This window comes from Aquila chrysaetos, chromosome 23 (genome assembly GCF_900496995.4).
Source record: "Aquila chrysaetos chrysaetos chromosome 23, bAquChr1.4, whole genome shotgun sequence".
Taxonomy (NCBI): Eukaryota; Metazoa; Chordata; class Aves; order Accipitriformes; family Accipitridae; genus Aquila; species Aquila chrysaetos.
This window is the reverse complement of record NC_044026.1, coordinates 16,577,763-16,586,739: the sequence shown is the minus strand read 5'-3', so window position 1 is coordinate 16,586,739 and position 8,977 is coordinate 16,577,763.

Sequence of the window (8,977 nt, the reverse complement as noted above, 5' to 3'; positions counted from 1 at the left end):
TGTATTGCCTTGCTTGCCTTGCTAGCATAAAATTCCTCATCCAGAATTACAGCTGTAGGATTTCTGAGACATCATTTCCAGCCTTGACACTCTGGTAAAACATTAGTGACAGCAAACTGACATAAGCACAAATATTTCCTGTTTGTGTAGAATCTCACTGACATAGTCTTCTTTTAGCTTGTTTATATGAATTTTCAGTTTGGTTTTATCTAGGGAGCTGAAAGGCTTTTTTTAAAAAAAAATGAAGCCCAGCCTAGGGTCCATAAACACTTCAGAACAATGGTTCCAGTTCACTCTTGGTTCAAGCAAAAATAACCCTTCAAACTATTTTTTAGTATGGATTAAGTTTGATCCTTACATGTACTTGTCTAACAGGATTATGACTGTTAACGGCAAGTGCATTAAGAGCTAACATTTGCAAAAGACACCTAGGTGATGTGAGTACTCATCAAAAACCAGAATAAGTACAATCAATAGTCCTTTCTCTGAGGCATGCTCTGTTTTATGTCTTCATCTGAACAAAGAGATATTAAATCCATTCTCCTTATCTTCTCAGATACATACCTCTTTTGGTGCAGTGCCCTAAGTACCTATATCCAAACAATTCCCCGGATTGGTTGAAAGTTAAGAAAAAAATGATGACCGTATCTACCCCAGGCTTTTAACTTCCTATCAAAAGTAGAAGTAGTACGATTTACGTCTGGTTGTGCTGGAAGCTGTTTACGATACAGTTTGACCGATGGCACGGTGGAAGCCCCTTGAGCCCAGGCAAGGTCCCTCCCTGCCCCCCCCCCTGTTTTTTAAACCCTGTTCACATCCACTTTGGCTGAACTTCACTGGCTGTCCGCATCTTTCTTTTCCAACCCAGTTCAGTCCCAGCTATTGTAAACAAAATAAAAAGATTATAACAGAGAGCTGAAAGGTTAGTGCAGTAATAACACGAAGCTTAAGCTGCTGTGTTACTCAGGGGAGTCCCAGGGTGGGTAAAGATGCAGGATCAGCAGAAACTATACAGAAAAATATTGATTTGCTATTCTAAATAAATCGCCTTCTTGAACTAATCATTTGATACAAAGGTATCAAACAATGATCAGATTATTATTTAGGCAGATCCTTACAGAGCTGTGTTTGGTTTGTAGCAAATCGTTTACATTGTGTGCTGTATAAACCTTTGTGGTTTTATGGCTTTATATTGCTGTTCTAGTTGCAGCACATACTGGCAGATCACCAGATCCTTTCTTTTCATTGCAGTCATTTGTTCCCTAGTGAAGTAAGAAGAGAAAGCTCAGGGACTTGGGAGCAGATTATATTGATCCTTTTGAAATAGAGACCACATTTTCGGCGCAATACTCATCACAATTGCATTCAAAAGAGCAGGAAAGAGGCGGAGGTGGAATTGTTGGTAAACCTTTTCAGATGCTAGGGTGTGGGCCAAGCTGCAAAACCCTAAAACCAAATAAACAGGCTCTGGCTTCACAGGAATAATCGCGCGGCTCGAAAGCACTCGGGAGGTGAGAGGCTGTAGCAAGAGGCCCAAATTAATCCGTCCTGCCTTTCGCTGCTCCAGGGCACACACGGGACGGGGACCGCCGCGGTGGTGCCGGGTGGCCGCTGGGGCTGGAGCATCCCTGCGCTGGGACACCTCCCGCACTGGCCGTGCTTCGCTCCTCTCCTTTTCTTGTTCTTTCAAGGTTGTCCTTGGGACGTGTGTGGTGTGCCTGTGTATTAGTGATCTGTTGGGGTGTCACCAGGAAAAATCAGTGCTCATCGGAGAGCTTAAGAAAGACGACTAACCTAATTCTGACGCGCTGAGAAAGTGATACGGGGCATTGCAGAGCAAACCGACGGTGGTTTTTAACTTAGAAAAGAAGTAGGTGTGAGGAGAGTTTCCTTACCTGCTGTTCCCAGCCTCTGGTGGGTGCACATGGAGCATTCCTCCAGCGCTTAAAACGGGGTGATAATTGGTTCTGCTCACCCGTAACCATGACCACATTTGCTTTCACCCCACACAGACCTTGTTCTTGCCTCACCGTTCAACAATTCAGGCAAACAGTATAGCTGTTACGCCGATCTAAACGCTGCCTTCTTAAGAAGCGTGCCATCCACTCTGCGCTGAGAGGGACCTTGTGCTTATCAGCACATCATAGAAAAACATCCTAGTTTTTATTTCGATGATGATTTGTATCTGCGTAGTCATCGTAGTGTGTTAATTCCGGCATCTGGATTTCCAGCCTATGATGGCTTCAAATACGCTTATTTTTAGGGGCATGCTGGCAGGCTGCTCTGGTGAACGTGCGACGTGCTTGTCTCTGGCCTGAGTATTTGTTTTCTGAGGTGTGTTTCAAACATGGCTTGGGTTAACATGGGAGAGATCTTGTCAATACCGAAGTCCATAGGTGCAGTCTCAGACTATGGTCTTCATCTTACACTGTCTGTGGGAGCGGCTGTCTTCCACACACAGCTCTTCAGATCACGAGCAGGAATGCAGATGTTTCTCTGGAATAGCAAGGTGTGACTCAGAGGAGAAGTAAATAGGGAACAAGATCAGATATTGTCTAATAAAGTATTTGTAGCTAAAGTGCTGTTTTGAGAGTACAGCAATTGTCAATTTTAGCTTCTTGTATTTTGGGTGCATTAGAGCGCAACAAAGCCTTTCTAAATTTATTGAAGGGAGAAAAATGTAAATTTAAAAAAGTAGTTGAATCCACGCACTGAAATAAAATTGCTTTAGTGGAAGCTCATAAAAAGGATATCTATGCGTACAGGGCAGTGCGGCGGAATTGCCTCTAACACCCTCCTCGCCTCCCAGCCAGCTTATTGAATCCAACCATATGCAGTAAGTGTTCTCTGTATTCACCAAAACTTATTTTTAAGCTCTCAAAGATAAAATGAGAACATCCAGGAAAAGTATCTTCTCATATCCTGTAATAAATACTTCCTTAAACACTCCTAGCTGTTCTCAGTTGGTGGAAGAGGACGTATGGAACTGTATTTGACCTGCCAGTCTCATACATTTAATTACTATTTTATTGGGCCAGATGTTCAGGCTAATTGCAAAGCTGAAATATGAGCACTAGTAAAATAATAAACTACTTGAATAGGCAGACTTCTCGCATACCAAAGCTCTGCATTTATGAGGTCCACCATATGTCTGAATAGCAAAATCCTAACTATACCTCTCATTAAGCCCTTCCTCCGGTCTTTTAGAACAAATACATGGAGAAAGTTAGAAAGTGAAATGCCACATGTGATTCCCCCCCCCCCCATCCCCTGTATAACAGGGCTTGTAATGCAGAAGTTGTCCTAGTGTATTCATGATGAGAAGTTATCTCATCTTCTAAAATTTTCTTAATTTTCACAGATTTCTCAAGTTTACAGTAATCCCAGATGGAAATCACTAAACCACATGGTAGCTAACGTAGTTTTAAGACAGGTTACTCATCCTTTAAGGAGCAGGCATGCATCTGTGTGGACATTGATGTTGGCAGCTGAAGAAGATGCAGTCTTGCTGAGAGAAAAATAGGCAGTACAGTCAAATTCAGGGATGCATTTGAATCTGTTTCCCGGGCGATTTATATTCCCTAGGATACGCTGTGAGCTGTATGGAAAGTTGGTTCTCCCACCGCATCTCTCTAAGCAAGCTCTTAAACTTTCAGAGCTAAACTCATTAGGGGATTTGTAGGTAAAATTTTCAAAAGGCTAAGAAAATTCACTGAGTGATGGTAGCATCTGAGTTTATACCCAAAACAAAACCCCAAAGCGAACTAAAGCACTTTCTTGCACGCAGCTAACAAGAATGGGTGTCTTACTAGCAGCCTCCAGCTTCTGTGTGCCCACACTATACAAGATTGAAAGAGTCCTAGAAAAGAAATTAGACCACCATACCTAGAAAGAGAACCACTGCAGCCATCCCTAGACATCCCTTGGATAGCCCCATGGTTTAGAGGACGTTCCCAGCCAGCCTACCCCGTCCCTGCTCGGTACGTTTAAATGTGTGGTACGGCAAGGACCTGCTGGGCTCTGAACTTGCACGGCTCAATCTACAGAAAGGACCAGCAGTCACGGATATGTTTTTGTGTGTGCTGTGTAACTGAAAGCCCTGAGAAGATGTTTTGCCTGTTGGTGGTATCATTAGAGCGAGGCTTGAAAGGCTGAAAGGATGGGTGACCTTGCCAGAGCCCACCACAGTCAACAGGGCTGTGTGAATTGGGTCAAACGCAATGCGATGGAAAGGTCGCTGAGGCCCGAAGGTGGCATCCACACGTAGAAAAGCCCGTGTTTCTAATTAATATAGAAATACTTACGTTGCAGAGGTAGAGAGCTTAGCTCTAAATCTCAGTTTGAATGTCTTCAGGATTAGGGAGTTTTTAGAGCCCTGGAAATTAGTTCAGGCTTCTCTGCATTTTGCAGGAGTGATTATTTTGTGAAGTGGTTAGCTGATAACAAAACATAATTTTGATGGGCTCCCTCAATGCCTCATATATCATGTGTGTTTTAACAAGTTGGTAACGGATAAGGCAGGTTCAGGCCAACTGTACTGGAGCATTAGTTAACGTGATCACTTATAATGACATTAGACTTGACTCTAATATGTTGTTAGCTGTATTTGCTTCTACAGGACTGTGTGGCTGAGCCTACATTTATCTCATTTCTTCTTTCAAGTACCTTTTACAAGCAGGATGAGAGGTGGAAATGCAATACTGTGTTAAAGAACTACTAGAAAAAGATATCTGTTAGCTATCTATATTACAGTAGGTTCCTTTTATTCCCAAATGAATATCATGCCCTCAGTTTTAGAAAAAGCTGTAACGAATCTGGGAAGCTGGACTAATATAAAACCAATCCATGGAGTCAGAGCTGGCGTTTGGCTGTGTACAAGGCAGAAGCTGCATGGTGCAGCAAAAGTAACATAAACGTGTAGGACATGGGAACGCCACGTTGTGTGGGTATTTACACCGAGCACACTAATTGATGTTAATATGGAGTGAGGATAACGAGAGAGAATTCCCAGCAGGGATTTACCTGTGTAGGGTGAGGAAACAAATACTTCAGAGTAGAAGTGCCGAACTTTCCTTTTCCTCACTCCAGAAAGAATTAGCTTCTGATGAAGGTGAAATGAGCAATCCCGCTGAAATAAAAATATCGTATGATGTTGAGTGAGGGATGTATTCTGGGCGACTTCCAGATAAGATTAGGATTTTGCAGACAGAATGTCTTAGCCACAAGAAGCTGCGAGAGTCCCTTTAGTCAGAATGATATAGCCAAAATTTATTTCGGTCTCTGTGAAGCATTATGTGATCTGCTGCTGCTTGAGCGTTCGGCGGACAGGATATAGTATTTTGCAGTTACTTAGCAGAGATGTAGAGAAATAGTCTAAGTAATTGCTTTTCTCCCCAGCAGACACTAGCTCTCCACCCAGCTTGGAGTTTCTCCTCCTACTTTTTAATGGAAAACCTTCTGTGAGAAGAGTGCAGCTTTTACAGAGGAAGCTGTACAGGGCTGGTTTAAATTCACATTTCCATTTTGTTTGGTTAAACAGGTTAAAAACCTGGTGGCTAGACCAGGGCAAGGCTCTGTTTTAAAAGGCAATGGAGGGTTAAGAAGAGCTTCAGTCTTCACAGCGCTGGTATGAATCCAGTTTTACCTTAGTGGGGGATTGAAACCCGCTATCAGCCGGTGACACTGTGTCGGCTTCGCCGAAAGGAGTTTGTAGTCTTAATTCGGCTCCCAAAACGCAGGCGTCCGTTTTGCGGGAGCTGCCCCGGGGGGAAGCACTGGAAGCGCCTGGCCCTGATGCCTCCATCCCGTATGGCAGTCCGGAGCAGGACCTTGGCCCGGGTGACCTCCAGAGGTGCCTTCCCACCTCAACCAGTCTGTGATTCAAAGCCTCCCGTCAGCTGGGCGCTCACCCTCACACAGGACAGCCGAGAGGGACACAGAGGGTAAATTTCCATGGAATCCTTGGATCCTTGCTCTCCAGCCGCCGCCGGAGAGCTACTCACCCGGTTATGCATCCATGAGCCTCCTGAAAAGTCTTGAAAATGCGTAAAACCAAACACGACCTCTTTTATCATGCTTATTAAAAAAGGTACGTTTTAAAGACATGAGTTTAAAACAATGCAGTGGGGTTTTTTTGTGCGGTGTAAGGAACCAGCTGTGTTGGCCAGGTTGTCCTTACAGCGTCCTCCCTCCTCAGAGGGCACCAAGGCTCAGGACAGCGTGAAAACACCGGCACCCACTCATCGCGGCTGCGGCCACGGGATACCATCTGCTCCCGTTTTGCCCGCTACCGCAGATCTGGAGTGAATTTCCTTGAGGAAAAAGGGGAAAAAAAAAAAAAGGCAACAACGCAGCTCTCTCCTTCCGCTAAAGCACTCGACCGAGCACCACGTTTTACGCGGCAATGAAAGGGCGTCCTCCCACCCTGCCCCTACTCACGCGGCTCCACGTGAGAGGGAGCGCGGCGTTCTCCTCGCCAGCCCTTTCCAGCGGCATTCCCCCGGCCACGCTACGCGCTCGGGGCAACAGCCCAGCTCTGCTAACGCCCCGCGTCAGGCACTCAGCCATCCCCCAGGAATGCAACTACACCCAGAACAGTACGGAGGAGGCGAGATAAGGAGGCTTTTTCCTTAGTTCCCAGGGATTTTATAGTCTGAAAGCTGGTACACCCAGATTCCTTCAATATAATGTTTGAATTTAAAATGAAGAAAAAAAATCACGTCCGCATTAACAAAGTACTTTTTGCTAAAGACAAAATACTTCTTAATAAATACCTTTAAACGTAATAGAGGCCTTTCGCCTTTGTTTGCTGGGGTCTGGCGCTAGCGAGCTCTATGACTTGGATACGAGGCTGATGTTGAATAACTGGAAACCTGTGAAAGGGACGAGCGGGTGAGCTGAAGACACAAATGCAGCCACAAGGGTCTGAGTATTGTTCTTCTCTTTTAGACGCATTTATCCTCCCACAGGGAGCGGGGTGGTGGGACACGCAAGTGCCCGTCCTGCCGTCACGCCAGTCCCGCTCCTGCCTCTCGGGCCCCTCCGCCATGCTCATGAAATTAATTCTTCGCTGGGCCAAAAGGAGGGGAGAAACGCAAGCGATGCCGACCTTACAGCCCGGTGGTAGGAGACCCCCTCGCTCCAGTTTGGCAGCATTTATTTTTACAGGGGGAGCTGATGAATATTCAGGCACAATTACACAAACAACCCTTATGTCCGTGCACACGTACATAGGAACACACACATATAAGTCCTCCATAGGTTTTAGCATTATAGCTTCATAGTTTCTGATGATGGATAAGCTATAAATTAATTTTTTTTGTTTTAGAATTTTTTTGTCGTTCTCCCCCAAATGTTAATGCCTTTTATTAAAAACCAACAACAAGCTCCCCAGAACACACTACTGAAGTGATAAACAAATACTCTGTTTACCAAAACTTAAATTTTCATTGAAATAAAATTTCACCATGCAATTCACTACTGCCCTCAAATATCCTTCAAAATCAGCATCAAAAATTCCAGCAACATTTTCTCATTAAATTGCCATTGCTTTGTCTTCTCAGCATTTTTTTTTTCAGGGCCTTTTCCAATGACAGTGAGGGTGTTTGGTTGGTTGGTTTTGTTTTACTTCAAACAACTCAAGCAATAATCTATTACATGGGCCTCCAAGAGGCTACTGTAGGATTTTGCTTGGGAGAAGCAAGTCCAAAGAGGAAGTCAATCTTAGAGAAGACTCCAGATACACAGCTCTTGCTGGGCAATAATATCTTCCCCAGCCCAAGACATACAGGGCATAGCAAGGAGAAAGACAGTATTAATGAATTAGGTCAAAATAGTAGAGCAGAAAGCAGGATGTTCGTCATTCTTTTAAATTAATTCATTTCAGGAGCCGATCAGCTTATCTTTCCACTGAAGGAGGAATGAGCACCAACCCTTTTGTGGTTCAGATCGTGGAAAGGAGTGACCGAGTGGCAATATGTAATAAAATGAAATTTTTCCTTTCCTGCTAGAGGTGTTGCTGTGTGTTCAGTTCCTAATGGAAGAGATTTGACTCAAGAAATGGCTCAGGGTGTTGGTGGTTTTTTTTTAAAGTAAATTTTACGTAAGGTCTGTCGGGGAAAGCTGTGGGACATGTTCTCAGCTTGGAGCTGCGCATGGACTAGTCCCTCTCTCCCCAGCTGAGCGCTGACAATTTCTGCTTGCTTCTCTGACACTGCGGAAATGAAAACCAGGCAGAAATGTGCTGGTTTGTATTGATAGGAATGGGGTTTTTTGTTGGTAAGGGGTCTTCAATGACATATGCAGTTAATCTTCTATTAGCTTCCCCGGTCTCAGGAGGGCTGGCAGAACTTCTGCAGTCCTGAGAAATGCTGGTTTTTCCCATACCAACAACTTCAGTTCCCGAATCTGCATCTGGAGAAATACATCTGAATCTATCGATCTTTTGCAGACTCTGGCACAGAGTCCAGAGCATTTTCTTGTACTGGCACTTTTTTAAAATGACTCTATCTAGGAGATCTAGGATTTTCTGTTTAAAGGTGATGTTTCTTGTTTGTGAAAAGATTTTTATAGATCTTACTGCAGTCTTCAGCAATATCCCTGTACTGAAGCAGACCCAAGTAGGAATGCCATTCTAAAAGTTGGTAGATTAGAAAGGTTTGATTTTTTTTTTTTTTTAATTGCTTCGGTCTATATTCCTTGACCAAGTCATGAGACCTGGACCTTTAATGTGGATATGAAAAAAAAATGAGTGGATGTCTGTGTGGGCTGACTGAACCACAGGCTCTCTGCCTGCATCAGCCTCCGTGGAGGAAGGTGAGTGGGTGGATGATTAGACATGGTCATCTCATTGTGCAGGAATTTCTCATGATTCTCCCCAAACTAGCCTCTGGGAAAGAAGCCAACAAGCAGCTGTTGTCCAGGACTTAAAAGATGGCAACACCACACGGCGGACTTTTCCCATCAGATTTCTGTTGTT